Raw genomic sequence first — 18677 nt, forward strand, 5'->3', positions numbered from 1 at the left:
ACAATTCACATCGAACTGACTTAGATCTTTTCCCCTTAAAGAAATATTGAAATGTGAGTCACTACTCAAAATCTTTTCTTAGAAAATGAAACACTCAAGTTTAATTTAGAAAATTTCTAGAATATAGAGGGAATAGAGAAGAAAGTAAAAATCACCTCATCTCCTGAAATTGCATCTTGAACGTTTACGATTAAGATATAACATCCAATATTTAATTAAATTTTGAATGTTCCCTATTTGAACTCTGGAGACCAATAGATTTGGATACATTTCCTGATAATTCCACTAACCAAACTGCTGCTGCTAAATAGATTTTGGATAACTTAGAATGCCTTGTTATTAGAAATTGCTGTGTAAACTCCCCCTAACAGAGATCGGATTTGAATAGCAAGGTGTCCTTTTATAGAGATTATCTATGCTCTTTAAAGAAATTGGTATCCTACTGATCCTATGATCTATACTGTTTGTAAGTTACAGTTTTTCCCTGAAAAATGTATTGTAAAGGGAAGATTCCAGCTGGGGACATGATTTGTCAATCTGTCTAAGGCCCCCACGTAAAAACACTATAACGAGACAGCAAAAACAAAGCCTTCAGAGAATATTTAGCACAAAGCCATGTCACAGGGCCTCTTCACAGACTCCACATGCAGTCCATGGGGAGAAATGTGTTTACACAAGTAATAAACATGGTGCGATAAATGCTCTGTTCTGAGCACTATTAGGGTGAGGTTGGGGTGCAGGGGGTTCCTATAAAAGACTTCACAGAGCATCAAAGAATATTTACAAAGAAAAATGTCATACTGGTTATTTAGGGGTAAGCCTCACACATAGAGTTCTTCCTTCAGTATTGCCCACATTCTTCTTACCCATTCAGACATTTTTTTTCCATGGTACTAGCTGTGCATATCTGATATTCTGAAGTTTTAAGAGTTGCTTTCTACTTTTGCCACATCAGTTACAGATTATTTCAAGAAAATAGGTCTTGTCATTTATATACATCAAGGAGAATAGTAATGACTACTGAGTCTAATTCTTAGAGGTGGATTCATTGTTTGTCCACTCCCCAACTGCAGCTTTATTTTACTTTATTTTTTCCAGCTTTATAGAGATATAATTGACATATAACATTGTATACATTTAAAGTGAAAAATGTGTTGATTTGATACATTTATATATTGCAAAAATGATTACTACCATATCTAACACCTCCATCATGTCACATAATTACCATTCTCTTTTCGTGGTGTGAATACTTAAGATCTACTCTCTTAACAGCTTTAAGTCTGTAATACAGTATAACTAACTATAATCACTGTACTGTACATTAGATCCCGAGAACTTAGTCTTGTAACTGAAAGTTTGTACCTTTTAGTGGCTATATATATATATATATATATATATATATATATATATATATATATTTTTTTTTTTTTAACTTCTTTATTGGAGGTGGCTACAATTTTAAACAATGTTTTTCAACCAAGGACACCATACACAAAAAGTTGCAAGTTTTAGGTGTTAAAATGCAATTGTAGAAGGTTATCAAATCCATTATTTCTATGCTTTGGTCTTTGATATGTTCCAACTTACGGTAGATAGAGTTTGATGACTAAACAATTACTGAACCTTGTTTTACTTCTTTATAATACATGTTAGTGGTATATTACAAGTGATGCATGCTGATTTCAGAAAAATTATAAAATATTTTTAAGGAAAATAATAAAAGATTACCTGTGCTTCCAGTATTGGGCAAAAATTGCTGTTTAATGTTTGGGGTATATATTCCTTCAGGATTTTTTTCTATTCAAATATATTGTTTTCTCAGAATGAGATAATGATTTATGTACTGTTTGCAATCGGATTTTCTTTTAACAATTTCAATAAATAATTCTCCACAGCTTTGTTCTAAATGGCTTAATGTATTTTATTGTATGGACATATCAGAATAAATTAACTGATCACCTGTTATGATTAGATATTCCCATTGTCTTCATTTTTTTTTTTTTTACTTTCATGAAAATGATGTAATAAAAACTGCACATTTATTTTGGCTAATTTGTCCAATTGCTTAATTAAAAATAATTCATGGACATGGAATTAATGGAAGAAAAATATATGCATGTTAATGCTTTCAATCAAATTACCAAATTGCTTTTCAAACTGTACCATTTTATATCTTACTAGAAATGTAAGATGATGCCCTGTTATTCACAAGCAATGAATTTTTTTGCAAGCAATGAATTCCTCCCATTGCTATTTTAATTTTCGTTTGTTTGATTATTAGTAAGGTTGAACATATTTGTTTTTTATATTTATTGTCTAGTAATAGACCAAAGGAAGTGTTAATAGTAAATTAAGAGAGCTTAATTAAATTGGGCCATGAAGCATTTATTGACTGGCCCTCAACCCAGTGATTTAGTATATTAATAGAAGAATTTAAAAATAAACTTTGGTTTATCTGTGTTGGAATAATATGTAGCTTTGAAAAAGAATTCAGTAGTCTCCTAAGTATTGAAAAGAAAAAATCTATAAGAAATGTTAAGTGACAAAAAGCATAATGCAGAATAATCCATATAGTGAAATTCCATTAATGTAAAAAACAAGCCATAAGACAGAACTTAAATTTTTTACAATTAAAATGTGTTTATTTATTAATTAAAATTTGAATTTTATTATAAATTTTATTTACTTATTTAAATTAAAAATGTACAAAAACTTATCTGTGTTGAGACTCATTCCCACCTCTGTCTCAGACACTTGATTCCTTTTCCTGGAGGTTATCAAGTTTGTTTTATCTTTTTAATCTTTTCAGAAATATTTTCATACATTTTTAAAAGATGGATGCATACTTTACACAGTGTTCTGTACCTTGCTTTTTTCATTTGACAGTATATTTGAGACCTTGCCATATTTATACATAAAAGTTTCCTGAGTTGTCTCTTGTGGCCTCAGAGACTTTTATTATATGGATGAGTCATGTATTAGTTTTCTAGTAATGGATATTAAGCTTTTCCCCAATCTTTTGCTAGTACTAAAAATGCTGCATATATATATATGTATATAAAATTTCAAAATGAATTTCAAAATGTCTGAAAGCTTTAAAAACAAATAAGGTTGACTACCACCATGGAAAGGGAAAGGAGAAGGGAGTGTGCTAGGGAGGATTTTACTGCTTATAGCACGCACTTTTTTGATTGTCCAAACCTTTTTTCTCAAAGTTTTACTACTTTGAATTTTAAAATGAATTTAAAAATCATTAGATTAAAAATAGTGATTTAGATCCAGAATTATGGTTTGGACAGGTAAATACATTTGGGAAGTTGGCACTGGAAGAAATTGTAATGGAAAGTTGGTCATTTCTAAACCAATTCCTTCTCCTCCTGGTGGTGGTGGTTAGGCAGATAAATATCAGCTTGCAGAGAAAAAAAAGAAGAGTTTTTGTCTTTTAGAACCTCAGTTCTCGAAAGAAATAGGCTTAGAACTTGATTTTGTTCTTTTGATTATCAAATTCCTCAGTTGGAAACCAGGATGACTGAAGGCTGGCGGGGCAGGTTTTCTGTAGTTGAAGGAATTATACACATGCAGACGTTAAATATCTATGTAACACACTGTCTAGAGGCATATTTGTAAATCAACAGTGATTCACATAAAAATAAAGATTTAGACTTTTAAAATGATTTATTCTGTTACATGTTGACATCAGACTTTTCACTGGATCTTAATATTTCACATTGTAATGCTTGATCAGATTGAATATTGAACGTAAAAAAGTACGAACATTTATGAAAAATGACATAATTTATTTTGTGAAACCAATCCCAAATACATGAAGACATGGGGCTTGAATTAATTCATCAAGAATATCAATAAACTGATAAGTCAGGGGCATTTTCATTTCAATCATAGTCTTTAAGCTATATTCACAGAAAAATTACTTATTAAAGCAGCCATATGTGTGATTAATGGGTTGGTAGTGGTACCAATTACTCATTAGAATGCAAGGACTAAAATACCCTAGGACTTGAGAAAATATAGTGATTTTCATTAAAAGTGTTGGCTAGGTCCCAAATTCTCAATGGGTTTGTATTCTGAGCTTTAAGGGCATGGTTTTGATCTCAAATGAAAGGGAAATTATCTTAGGAAGGTCTAAAGTTACTCTAACAAAATGAAACCTCTCTTTGGTATATGGTTATTTAATCAAAAGTCCCCACTTTGAGATAAAAAACCAGGTTTCCATCTATCTACATATATTTTAAAAGTTAAAACTTTGGAATGTATAATTTTTTTTTGTGGGTGAAGGTTGGTAATGGGATGTGCCTGGACAGCCAGAGTTTTAATCTAAAGTCTAGTTAATAGTAAAGTGGTTCCCAAATGGCCAGCACATTAGAATGCACGTGTCATCTTTTAAAACATACTGAAGCTGGCTTCTACTCCAGACATTCTAATTTCACTATGGGGAGTGTTACCTGGCATGAAGATTTTTTAAAAGTTCACCATCAATTCTAATGTACAGCAAAGGTTGAGAACCACTGGAGTAATGGTTAAAGGCTTGAGCTTTAAATTCAGACAGATCTGAGTTCAAATTCCAGCTTTACCACTAGGATATATGACTTTGGTCTAGTTTTTCGACATCTCTGAACTTGGGTGTTCTTTCCTTTTCTTCCCTTTTCTTTTCTCCCTTCTTCCCTTCCTTCCTTCCTTTTTCTTTAAATTGGAGATAATATAATATCTGATGCATGTGATTACTATTAACATTAAATATATGCTTAACACAGTGCCCAGCACATAGTAAGTGCTCAGAAGACACTAGCTAGTATACTACTGCTAGAGTTTCAGTGTTAGGAGGAGGCTTGATGGTGGTTAAAGAGAGGAGTACTTAAGACAGTACGGTGTGGAGAGAAATGTGGCTTCCCTTCTACTCTGGCTTCTCCCTGTGGCTGCTTCCAGGAATCAGGCAGGGGGAGTACTTGAGAAAACTGCTGTCTGTTATTCCCCAGGGGTTCCGCCTTACAGGGTCTCATCAATCAACCCATTTGACTTATTATCATTATGTGTAATTATGAGGTTTGTGTCAAAGGAACAGGTTTGTCATGGTTGTTCTAATTATGGGGAAATCAGATAATATATATTACACTTGTATTTTTATGTCAGGTCATTTAGAAAATAGGCTTTGTTTCTAATAATTTAACAAAAGAAGAGAGAGGTGGTCTAAGACTTAATTAAACCATTTTAAGTGAATGTTGGACTGACAACTTATGGATCCAGATATTTCAAATCTGTGCTGAAAACAGCTGAGAATATACTCAGGACTGTCAGGATTTAATTTGTAGAAAGATGTGTATACTTTAGATCCACATTGTCCTTTATTTCATTTTTAACTAGAGCTAAGCATACATTTTGTAGACACTCCTATTGTTGTTAGCAGATGGTTGCATTCATACTAATGAACAGTGTCTTTTTTAAATTAATCTTTTCATTTTGAGATAATTATGATTATCTCAAAAAGTAGATTCACATGCAGTTGTAAGAAATTTAATGTACTCTTTCCCCAGTTTCCCCCAATGGTAAAATATTGCAAAGCTATAGTACCATATCACACCAGGATTTTTTTTTAATTTAATTTTTATTTTATATTGGGGTATAATTGATTTACAATGTTGTGTTAGTTTCAGGTGTACAGCAAAGTGATTCAGTTATACATATATATATATTCATTCTTTTTCAGATTCTTTTCCCATATAGGTTATTACAGAATACTCAGTAGCGTTCCCTGTGCTATACAGTAGGTCCTTGGTGATTATCTATTTTATATATAGTAGTGTGTATATGTTAATCCCAAACTCTTTAATTTATCCTTCCCCCCACCTTTCCCCTTTGGTAACCATAAGTTTATTTTCAAAGTCTGTGAGTCTGTTTCCGTTTTGTAAATAAGTTCATTTGGATCATCTTTTTAGATTCCACATATAAGTGTTATCATATGATATTTGTCTTTCTCTGTCTGACTTACTTCACTTAGTTTAATTTCTAGGTCCATCCATGTTGCTGCAAATGGCATTATTTCATTCTTTTTTATGGCTGAGTAATATTCCATTGTCTATATGTACCCCATCTTCTTTATCGATTACTCTGTTGATGGGCATTTAGGTTGCTTCCATGTCTTGGCTTTGTAAATAGTGCTGCAATGAACATTGGGGTGCATGTATCTTTTCAAATTATAGTTTTCTCTGGATAGTTGCCCAGGAGTGGGATTGATGGATCATATGGTAGCTCTATTTTTAGTTTTTTAAGGAACCTCCATACTGCTCTTCATAGTGACAACCAGGATATTTTTATTGATACAGTCAAAACCAAAACATTTCCATGACCACAGTTTCTTCATGTTGCCCTTTTCTAGCCACACCAACCCTACTCCTCCTTAATGCCTGGCAAACACTAATTGTTCCTTTTGGGATTGACTTCTTTCCCTTATCATAGTTTGGTATCCAGGTAATACAGTAAGTCCTCTACATACAAATGAGTTCCGTTCCAAGAGTTCGTTCGTAGGTCCAATTTGATTGTAAGTCAAACAAAGTTAGCCTAGGTACCCAACTAATATAATCAGCTATATAGTACTGTACTGTCTTAGGTTTATAATACTTTTCACACAAATAATACATAAAAAACAAACACAAAAAATAAAATAATTTTAGTCTTACAGTACAGTAATCTTACAGACACGTGAACTAACTTATGTGATTGGACATGCGAAGGCACGTTCGCATCTTCGAAAGTTCGCAACTTGAAGGTTCGTATGTAGGGGATTTATTGTACTAGCTTCATAAAATGAGTTGGGGAATGTTCCTTCTCTTCTGTTTTCTGGAAGAGACTGTATAGAATCAGTGTGAATTCTTCTTTAAACATTTGATAGACTTCTCCAGTGAAATGATCTGAACCTAGAGATTTCTTTTTTGGAAGTTTTAAAATCACAATTCAATTTCCTTGATAGCTATAAGGCTATTCAGATGATCTATTTCATATTGGGTGAGTCGTGGTAGCTTGTGCTTTTTTGAGGAAATGGTCCATTTCATATATATAGTCAAATTTGTGTGTGGAGAGTTGTTCATAGCATTCCTCTATGTTTTGATGTCTGCAAGTTCTGTAGTGATATCCCATTTCATTCCTGATATTGGTAATTTGTACCATCTCTCTTTTTTCTTTGTCAGTTTTATCAAATATGTGATTTGCAGATATCTTCTTCCATTTACACTTTCATGATAGTGCCCTTTGAAGCCAACAATTTTTAGTTTTGGTGAATTTCAACTTACTTTTTTTTCTCTGATTGCTTGTGCTTTAGGTGGTATATCTAGGAAACCATTGCATAATCTACAGTCGTGAAGATTTACACCTATAGTTTCTTCTAAGACTTTTATAGTTTTAGCTCTTATATTTACATCTTGATCCATTTGAGTAATTCTTTGAGCGACAGGGTCCAATTTCATTTTTTGCATGTAAATATCTTTGTTTTGATTAATGTTTCCATGATGCATCTTTTTCCATACTTTTACTTTCAATCTGCCTCTATTGTTATACTTAAGGTAAGTTTCTTATAGATAACATAATTTCTATCCCTTAATTTGTGCATTTAGACCATTTACATTTAATGAAATTATTGATACATTGGGACCTAAGCCTGTCATTTTATTTTTTCTTTTCTGTTTGTTCTCTTTGTTTTTTTGGTTTTGTTTTGTTTCTTGGTTTTCTTTTTGTCTGCCTTCCTGTAGGTTATTGGAACATTTTCTAGAATTCACTTTTGACTTATCTCTATTGTTTTTGAGTGTATTTCTTTGTATAGTTTTTTAGTGGTTGCTCTAAAAACAAAAAATGGTTTCGTAGACACAACTTATCACAGTCTACTGATGTTATCATTTTGCCAGTTTGAGTGAAGTATGAAAAATTTGCCTTCATTTATGTCCCTTTACCTTTCCTCATGTATAATATAATAGTCTTAAATACTTTCTGTTCATACATTTAAAACCACATCAGTGTTACAATTTTTGCTTTAACCATCAAATATAAATTAAAAAACTGAAGAGAAGGAAAATCTATTGTATTTATCCATACTTTTGCTTACCATGTTCTTTCTTCCTTTCTGATATTCCTAAGTTCCTGTTTTTATCACTTCCTTTCTGTTTAGAGAACTTCCTTTAACTATTCTTTTAGAGTAAGACTGCTGGAGACAAATTCTCTTAGTTTTCTTCCATGTGAGAAATGTCTTAATTTCTCCTTTACTTATGGAGGATTTTTTTCTCTGTGTATGAGGTTCTGACCTGGCATTTCTTTTTTATTCAGCACTTGAAAAATATAGTGGGAATTCCTTCTGGCTTCCATTGCTGTTGATGAGAAATTCATTATCATCCAAATAATTTTCCCTTTAGGTGTCATTTCTGTCTTGTTGCTTTCAAGATTTTGTTTTGTCTTTTCAGAAGTTTGACTATGATGTTTCTTGGTGCTATGGACTGAAGTGTCTCCCCCAAATTCCTATGTTGAAGCCCTAACCCACAACGTGACTGTAATTGGTGACAGGGCCTTTAAGGAGGTAATTAAGGTCAAATGAGTTTATAGGGTGGGGCCCTAATCTGATAGAACTGGTATCCTTATAAGAAGAGAAAGAGACATGAGATCTCTCTCTCCCTGTCTCTCTGTCTCTGTGTCTCTCTCTCTCTCTTTCTCTTTCTCTCCCCATGCATGCACAGAGGAAAGACCGCGTGAGGACACAGTAAGAAGATAGCTGTCTGCAAGCCAGGAAGTGAGGCTTCACCGGGAAACCACCCTGCCAGCACTTTGATCTTAGATTTCTAGCATCCAAAACTGTGAGAAAATTAATTTTTGTTATTCAAGCCACTCAGTGTGTGGTATTCTGTTTTAGTAGCCTCAGTAGACTAATACACTTGCTGTGAATTAAAAAAATTTTTTTTTATCCTGCTTGGGATTTGCTTGAGTTCTTGAATCTGTAGGTTTATGTCTTTTGCCACATTAGGAAGTTTTCAGCCATTATTTCTTCAAATACTTTTTCGATACTCTGTCTTTCTCCTATCCTTCTGGGATTCCAATGATATGATTTAGTAGTAAATATTTCTGTAGTCCCACAGGTTCCTGAGGCTCTGTTTGTTTATTTTTTAAAATTAGTTTCTTTCCATTAAGACTGAGTAATTTAGATTGCTTTATCTTTCAGTTCAGTTACCTTTCATGTATCCTGTCCATTCTGATTTTCATCCCATCCATTGAGGTTTTCTATTTTGGTTATTGTATTTTTCAGGTTTAAATTTTCCATTTTGCTCTTCTTTATATCTTCTCTTTCTTTAGAGAGACTTTCTATTTCTGTGCTGAGACTTTATATTTTTTCATTTCAGTGTGCTCTTACTTGCTCATTGAAGCGTTTTTTATGGTGGCTACTTTAAAACTTCTGTCCTATGATTCTAACATCTATGTTGGCATAGTGTTGGCATCCACTGATTTTTTGAATTCAATTTGGGATCTTCCTGGTTCTTGGTTTGATGAGTAATTTTTGCTTGAAACCTGGACATTTTGGGTTTTATGTTATGATATTTTGAATCTTACTTAAGTTTTCTGTCTTAGCTGGCTTCCCCAACACCACTGGGCAAAATAGGGGAGTTCCAGCTCCCCACTAATCTTTGACTGTAGGATTAAAAGTTGTTGGCTATCTTCTCTGTCTTCTGATGCCACCCCAGCAGAGTATTTGGGGTGTTTTGTTCAACCTGGCAGGCGTGACATCTAGGCTCTCCCATCAGCCTTTGCTGATGGCGATTTATTTATTTATTTATTTATTTACTTGTTTATTTAGTGACTGGAGTAAAGCAGTTATTTTCTAAAAGTTTTCTGTCTTGTTAGGCTGCCCTTTTGCTGGCCTTTGGCTGGAACAAGCAGAATTTTGTTGGGACTTCTTTCTCTCTGTGCTTGTTAGAATTTCTGGATTGCTAGTGTCTTCTGCCTGGAATACAGGAAGCCAAAAAACAAACTCAAAAACCCCCGAACCATACAAACCCAGGGCACTTACCACTGTGTTGTTCCTGGGGTCCCAAGGCCCCCAGCTCATTTGTCTTCTTCCCTCTGCCTTTCCGAGTCTCCGTATGTTTCTGTCACATGTAATGTCCAGGGTTTTTAGTTGTAGTTAGCAGGAGGAATAGGAAATAGTATGTCTACTCCATCTTCCCTGACATGGAAGTCCCTTGAACTCTGTCATTTAATTGCTAATGCTCTTTAAATTATTACAGTGTGCATTTTGGCTTCTCTAGATTAGACAGAAACAAACACAGATTTTCTCTTCATGTGTTTGTTACCTGAGTCAAGAGAACACTTTAGAACAGGTGTCAAGCAGGCTTTGGTAATAAAGTTAGCATCACATTATCTCAAAAGGAAATGTTGACAAATACATTGTATATACAATTCAGGGCTGACCTTTCACTACTGCATTTAAATTTGTGCATGTTATGTTTTTTGGTTTTTTTGTTTTTTAAATCTTGTTAACATACTACCAACAACCCATTCCATTTGGAATTAAAACCTTTCTGTGGACATTAATGTTGTAGAAAGAGCATAAATCAGCGCTCTAAAATTGGTTTATTTTATAACCAAATGTCAACTAATTATTCCAGTAAGTTAAAAAACCTTGTTCATTTTAATCAGGGTTATATTCATTTTCAGAGGAAAAAAAGTCTTCTGTCATAAAGTATCTCTCCTCCCCTTCCACCTCCCTGTTATGAAAAGTTAAGTGTTCTTTCATCTGGGTTTTACTATAGGAGTATCATAAATGACCAGATATATTAAACATAGACTTCTTGGGTACATTCATGAAAGTGAACCTTACAGCCTTCAGTCTATGGACCACTCCTTATGAATCTGCAGTGCCTTGTGCCTGGGGCTGATGGTCTGTTCTGTGGGCTCCCACAAGGAATCATTTGACTCACTGCCTCCTCCCAAACACTGTCTTCCCCTTCACTGGGATTGTGTCCAGGACATGCCCAGTTTTCCCATCTTTCACTGCTCTCCCCTCAATTCACTACACCTCAGGATATCTCTTTCTTACTGGTACCCACACCTTTGTTTTGTTTTGTTTTTTTTAACAGCTTTATTGAGGTAGAATTTACATACCATAAAATTCACCTCTTTTAAAGCAGACTTTTTTAAAAAATTAAAGTAGAGTTGATTTACAGTGTTGTGTTAGTTTCAGGTGTACAGCAAAGTGATTCAGATATATATATAGATAGATATATATAGATATATAGATATATCTTTTTGTTTATATAGAATAGTGTGTATCTGTTAATCCCAAACTCCTAATTTATCCCTCCCTTTGCTCTTTGGTAACGATAGTTTTGTTTTCTATGTCTGTGAGTCTATTTATGTTTGGTAAATAAATTCACTTGCATTATTTTTTTTTTGGACTCCACATATAAGTGATATCATATGATGTTTGTCTTTCTCTGTATGACTTACTTTACTTAGTATGATAATCTCTAGGTCTATTCATGTTGCTGCAAATGACATTATTTCATTCCTTTTTATGGCTGTGTAATATTCCATTGTGTGTGTGTGTGTGTGTGTGTGTGTGTGTGTGTGTGTGTGTGTGTGTTTATATATATATCTCCATTCATCCGTTGATGGACATTTACGTTGCTTCCATGTCATGACTATTGTAAATAGTGCTGCTATGAACATTGGGGTGTATGTATCCTTTTGAATTAGAGTTTTCGTCTTTTCTGGATATATGCTCAATAGTGGGATTACCCATGCCTTTGTTTTAACTCTGGTTCACGATTCTTTTCCCTTACAACTTCATTTACTTTCAGAAATCTCAGAATCATGGTCTCTTCTTATACAAATACGAGAACAAAGACCTGGGGAGATTAAAGTAGTTTTGTTAAGATATGTATATTGACAGTGGAAAGAGAGGAAAAGAACTTCAGTTCTCTAATCAAAGAAAATTCTTTGTTATATTTCTATGATTCTCCTTTTCTCTTTTTGTTGCATTTCTATATCTCCCTGGGGGCAGAGGAGGAAGGAATAAAACATCACTAACAATGGGTGGTCAATGGTAGGAAGAGACCCAAATCAAGAAATATGAACAACCAGTGACCTCTAATTCAAATCCCCTTGGAAATCTCTGGAATCCAACCCACCTGCTATCAGAATCTGGACACAGGTTGTGTGGGTGTTCCTTGGTATTCTCACAGAAGCAGTCTAAAACATATACTATAAGTTGACATTTGTTGTTAAATAAATCAACTCTTTTGGTTGAAAGTGACAGAAAGCCAACTAAAAATGCCTGAAACATAAAGGAAAAATCATTGGCTCATGTATTTAAGGAACAGGCTGGAGGCACAGGTGTTTAAAATTTGTAGTCAAGAATTTAGCTTTCTACGTTCCTTGGCTCTACCTTCCTGTATTGGCTTAATTTCCAAGTAGGCTCAATGGTTGCTTTTTGTTGTTGTTGCTGTTTTATAAGCAGCACCAGGCTTGCATCTTACAAGCTGAGAAACTCTAGGGCAATGAAGGTCTTTTTCCCAAGAGTCCTGGTAAAAGTCATGCACCTTGGTTCTGACTGTAACTGATAAGGTCATGTGCTCATCTCTGGACCAATCGATAAGTTGAAGGCTGAAATGCTCTGATTAGCCAACCCAGAACTAAATTCCCTGCACACTTCTTAACCTCAGAGATGGAGTCAGTAAACTTCATGAAGGATTAAAGTGGAAGTAGGATTAGGATTTTTTCCCCTGAGGGAATATTGAGAGGCTGTCACCGATGAAGGGGGAAGGGATGCCAGGAAGATAGATCAACATGTATCTGTTACCCATGGAGGAGGTGGTAATGCAGTACAGAATGAGGTCAGGGGAGAATTACTCCTATGAATACCAAGGCTATCCTTGCTGCTATTGCTGGGTTAAGTATCTCTTCTGAGTTGGGGATGGGATTATACAGGTTCAGATTTTTCACAAAATTTGTTTCAGAATTTTTCTAAAAGTCTTCACCTATCTCATCCCTTTTATTTAAAACTGTCTTTTTCAAAACATAGACCTTCAAGGTATATTTAAAAATGGAAACTTATTAATTTTACTTTTTCTGCTTTATTTGACCACGAACAATAAGGCAGTGTGAACCCATTTGTGAATATACCTTATTCTAGCAAAATTATAGGCTAAATAAGCTTGGGGGCTAAGATGGAAAAGTAACCACCATTTATAAATACTTTTTTAATGGAAAAATGAATTTCATGTTCCACATAACTGATTTACAAATGGACCATTGGAATACACGCCATTTGCAAGCACATACTGCTAAAAACTCTAGCAGATGCATCAATGAACTTTACATGGAATCATTTTGATAAACTTAGTCTTCCTCCTCTGCTCAATAACTAGGTATCTATTTGGAGCAAAGTCAGGGCAGATATGTTCAGACATACAAGAGTTGGGTCAAGCATGTTTATATGTATAGATGACTTAGAGAGGACCATGCCAAACAGAACTCACTGTCCTTCCTGGTGAGTATAGGGGCAGATTAAGAAAGTGTTCATATGTTCAGTGAATTTGTCAGGAAATCTTATTTGCATAAGATAAAAAGATCTTAATGACTCTTAAGATAGGCAGAATCTTCGAGCTGATGGTTTTGGAGAAGTCCTTTAAAAGGGTATAATTCTCAAGAGAGAACTTCCCAGGGGTATGGACATGCAGTGTTTGTCCTGGTCACCCTTGTCTGCTACCTTTGATTTCCTGACTTGTAAGACTAGTGGCAGTTATGTTAAAACACAGTTCAGTCTTCTGAGGATTTCGTCCATTCATCCATCCATCCATCCATTCATTCACTGAGTATACACAGGTCCAGGACTCTGAAACGTGGGGCCAGCCAGGCCATTGGTCCCCAAGCCTCAAGCTTACAGAAACCATGAATTGTGACATCTGCTCAAGCACCAATGTGCATGGGAGTAACATGAGGCCTCATCACAGATGTTGCATCCACCTGAAATCTGGGAGGTGCAAGAATAACTAAAGAATTATGCTGAAAGTATGTTTTCAACCGAATCTAAAAGCTGCTTGATTCCAAGACAATCTCTCAGAAAGCGTTCAAGATGTTGTGCTGGGAAAATAGAGGAACAAATAAGGAAAGATCTCAGGAATTTACATTCTAAGGGAGGAGATTGATGTGTAAAAGTTCAATATAATACAAGGCAGAGAGAAACAGTTGCTATGCTGGCAGTACAAGTTTTTGGCCAAGCAAGAACTCAGGAGAGCTGCAGCCCCACATTCTTGACCTTGTCTATAAGCTTTTGTCTGACAGCCTTTGGCTCCTACCACCTCTGCCTTCACCTCTGTGGTGAATATCTTATTCTTGGTAGTTCCAGATAAGAAGAATCCCCTGGCCCAGAGATTCACAAACTTTCTTGGTTCATAATACCTCTATGCCAAAAGAAATGCCTAACAGTTTTGTTTGTTAAGTAGCTAGGTCCAAAAACTTTAAAATGTATAATGTATTTATGTCCTAACAACTTAGTAGCCATTTGAAAAAATACATATACGTTGAATGAAAAAAAATGTTTCTTTCATTCTTACATAATCACCGTTATTTACTGATGGATGTGTGTGCCTGTAGGGCACTGCACAACTTCTCAAATCTTGCCCTCAGATTGGACACTGACACCCTTATTTCTGGTTCCACAACAATTTTTGCAGGGCACTAGCTTTTTATCACAGCAACTTCTGAAAACCCAGCTTTGTGAAGCTAGGGTGTCCTCAAAGGAGCTGGAGCTAATGTTTTTATTTATTTATTTATTTATTTATTTATTTTTGGCTGCATTGGGTCTTCGTTGATGTGCGCGGGCTTTCTCTAGTTGCGTCAAGCGGGGGCTACTCTTCATTGCAGTGCACGGGCTTCTCATTGCTGTGGCCTCTGTTTGTTGTGGAGCATGGGCTCTAGGCGCATGGGCTTCAGTAGTTGTGGCGTGTAGGCTCAGTAGTTGTGGCACACAGGCTTAGTTGCTCCATGGCCTGTGGGATCTTCCTGGACCAAGTCTCGAACCCGTGTCCCCTGCATTGGTAGGCAGATTCCTAACCACTGCACCACGAGGGAAGTCCCTGGAGCTAATTTTGAAGCTGTGAATTACTGTAAGCTAGTAATTCATGCAGTGTGAACAGATCTGGAGTATTGCTATGTTACTCTTACAAATTTAAAATACCCTGTAGCACTCTTATGTTTGTGGTAGTGCCCCGTGCACAGTCTGGGAACCAGGACCTTAGCTGTCTTTTCTCTGTTCACTCTGGTACAAGAGCCTTCCTGCTAGTGTTATCCATGGCCTCAATCCCCATATCCTGTCAGGTTTAGACAGGGAATGCAGGGCTTTGCTGGGTCAAAATGTGGACTCAGAGAGTTGCCAGTAAACTGAATCAACATCAGTTATGTTGCATCGAACTACACTCATGGAGATGAACTATTAAATCTGGAGAGGATAACAGAATACCCCTATTACTTAAGTCTAGAGGCAATGTAGCTTGATACATTTTTATTTTTCATAATTCAGAAGCAATTGTGAGTCTTGAGGTCCTCACCATGATCATTTACTAACGTGGTTCTAGTGAGTTCAATGGGCCCAGTTTATAGATCTATGTCACCAGAATGCCAGTTTTATATTCACTGTACTGAATATTTTATTTCTCTAATTTGAGTATGAAATTGGTCTGGAGCTTCAGATGACTTTGGAATGCCTCTGTTTTCTGGAAGCAATGAGGAGAAAGAGACATAAGTTTGTAAGAATAAGAAATCCTGCTGAAAATGGGAACCTAACAGACTTGCCAAGTTCTCTTTCAGGACAGGACATGTGTAAAGGGATTAATGTTTCTGAAATATAAAATAAATCTATTTTTTATTTAAGTAAATTATGTTGCTCTGTGATTCCCCATCAATGAAATTCACAACATTCATTGGCTTAAGGGAAGGACAGGTATCACGCAGGACAAAGAAATCATTGCTGGGCACTGAGCCTCAACGAGAATATTCTGGACTCCCTGCAGCAATGGTTCTCCAACTTTAGTGAGCATCAGAATCACCTGGAGGGTTGCTAACAGACAGATTACCGGGTCTTACTCCAGAAACCCATCCAGAGTTTCTGATTCAGGGGGTCTGGGGTGGGACTCAAGAATTTGTATTTCTGTTAAGTTCCCAGGTAATACTAATGCTGCTGGTTTTGAGAACCACTCCCCTAGAGGACAATAGTTCCTGAAAGTCAAGTGTACTGAGAGGGAAAGGGGATTTATAAATTTCAGAGTTTCCATTTCCATATCAAAAGTTCTGGAGTTCTAAAACTGAGACTTTACCATGAATAGATGTTAGTAGTCATCACCAGACAAGATTCGAAGTCCCTTCTGTTGCTGGAAAGAGGTGACAAAGGGGTGGGAAAGGAGACAAAGTGACAATAGAGAGACCCTCTCCCTAACACCATCTTAGAGTCTAATTTAAATGGCAAGAAGCAACAACTCTTAATTAATGTCAGGGAATCAAATATTATCCAAAGCCCATTTTCTTGCCTTGAAAGGTGTCAGTCCTCCCATGAAAACTTTTCTGCTAGGGTGTTTCAGTACTCCCCCCATTGCTATTAGATTTTTTCCTATGCATAAAAAATTATTCTTAAATCAGAATCCAGGGTACAACTTCATGAAAGTTTCATATACTTGAGCACTGAATTTACTGATGACTTGAAATAAGACATCACTCTACTGCCCAATGAATCAGTGTTTTACAAAGCATCAAATATCTCCCTTTTTTTTGTGAACAGAAGGTTCATTCAGGACTTTTAATTGTTAAGAATCTTCCCTTTGTTTCACACTGAGGACAAAAGCTATATCCTTTTTGCAATGGGTACAACCCTGCAATGGCATTCTTTTCCTACTTGGATATGACAGATACCCTGTCAGGAACTAAACTCATTTCTGCACAATGTACTTGAGACTTGGAGAAGTAAACCACAAATTATCTCCTCTAAATAGCACCCCCCAGTTCAGAACGTGAGGCAGATAACCTCAATGTGAACTTTGCCTATGGATATTTATCTACAGCCTCCAAGTAATGTGGATTTATTCTAGTAATATACAGACCATTTTGCAGATAATGTTGAGAGCAAACATTTTATTACTGATTTCTTGTAAATTACACAAGGCTGTGTTTTAATAGATTTTCTTTCCAAGCCTCAGTCTCACAACATGAGTAGTTATACAGATTTTTATTATGATCTTGAATATTGACTTTTAATTATACACTGGTTAACAAAACAAATAAGGCTGTCATTTCCATCAAGGGAGCGTTAAGGATGGAGGGTATCTTTTGACATCCCACCTACTTTCTCATCCCAGTACTACTTTTTAACATTACCCACGCCAGGCATAAAAATGTAAAAATCTCACATTACTTTAAGAAGACCCTGGAGCAGTTTTTAATTATGTTTATCACAAAGGATACATGGCTTACAGTAATGATAGTTGAAGGGCATCTTAACAACCATATTCAAGAGTCAGAAGGGCTGTTCAAAGGGGCATAAGAGGCATTATTTCCAGCTCAATAGGAGACAGACTAGAAAACATACTTTAAACTGAAGCCAAAAAAAGGCAGACAATCCAATGAACTTCCTGACCACAAGGATATGAGGGGAAACAAGTCATTAAAAAATCCAAGAACTAAACTCCGCTCTTTCTGCTATATTTCAGTTCTTAAGATGGCATTGTAGAAACTCAGCAGCTGACAGCAATGGCCCAAGAGTCCTGCAAATCCAAAGTCAGCATCCAGAAATGGTGACCCTTCTAACACCACTCTCATTCGAAGGCTCAATGATCTCATCTTTGAAAATACGAAGAGGTGGTAAGGAACGTCTGTTGGGCGTGTATATTTTTATATTCTGTTTCTGAGTTTGAGGAGAGTTAAAGGCTTTTGAAATTTCTTCCCGGCCATTCAGGCAGGAAAATAGGTCAAGAGCTCAGTAAGATCAAGGACATCAGTGGTTTATTTCTGTATGGCAGTTAGCATTCTCTTTAACTCATTGTCCCCAAAATATCCTGAAGTATATCCTGTTCGGAAGCGTTAAAGGTGAAGACAAATTCAGGTTATTTGAGGTCTTAATGAATGTTGGTTGTTTAATAAATCTTGGTAGGAGATATGAATGAGCGAATGAACAGATGAAATTTTGACAATGACACAATGGGATCAAATAAGTTTAATGTATTTTATTTAGAACTATGGAAAATTGGAGTAGGAAAGGACCTCAGAAATGAATCTAATCCATTTTTTTAAATTCAGTTTTTAACTCATGGGCAATGAAATAATTTGCATTCCCCCTCCCCCCTCCGAATAGTATCATCAGAACTGGGAATTGAAGCCAGTTCAATGATATTTTCATTACATTATACTCTTCTGGGATGGCAATTCTCTCTGCAACTTGTGTTATGGAAAAACCTAGAGGTTTTTTGTTTGTTTGCTTTTTACTCGTATACACAACAACAACAAGTACTGAAAAATCCCCCAAACCAGTTATTTAGCTCAGTCAGGGAGCAATAGAAACTACTCTAATGTCCTGCACCATATTACAATTCTCTATTCACTTCTTGGGCCACCAAGCCAACTTTGCAAACCAAAGAACAAAAATA

General features: G+C 35.7%; 1 long non-coding RNA gene across 1 annotated transcript in view; it reads left to right on the forward strand.

Moving 5' to 3' along the window:
- LOC118904159 overlaps positions 1-17881 on the forward strand; it is a 69105-nt gene extending 51224 nt beyond the window's left edge. Inside the window, exon 3 of the long non-coding RNA XR_005021942.1 lies at positions 17745-17881. This is a non-coding gene — a long non-coding RNA (uncharacterized LOC118904159). The remainder of the gene's footprint in view (positions 1-17744) is intronic.
- The last annotated feature ends 796 nt before the right edge of the window (positions 17882-18677 follow it).

This window comes from Balaenoptera musculus, chromosome 11 (assembly GCF_009873245.2).
Source record: "Balaenoptera musculus isolate JJ_BM4_2016_0621 chromosome 11, mBalMus1.pri.v3, whole genome shotgun sequence".
Lineage (NCBI taxonomy): Eukaryota > Metazoa > Chordata > Mammalia > Artiodactyla > Balaenopteridae > Balaenoptera > Balaenoptera musculus.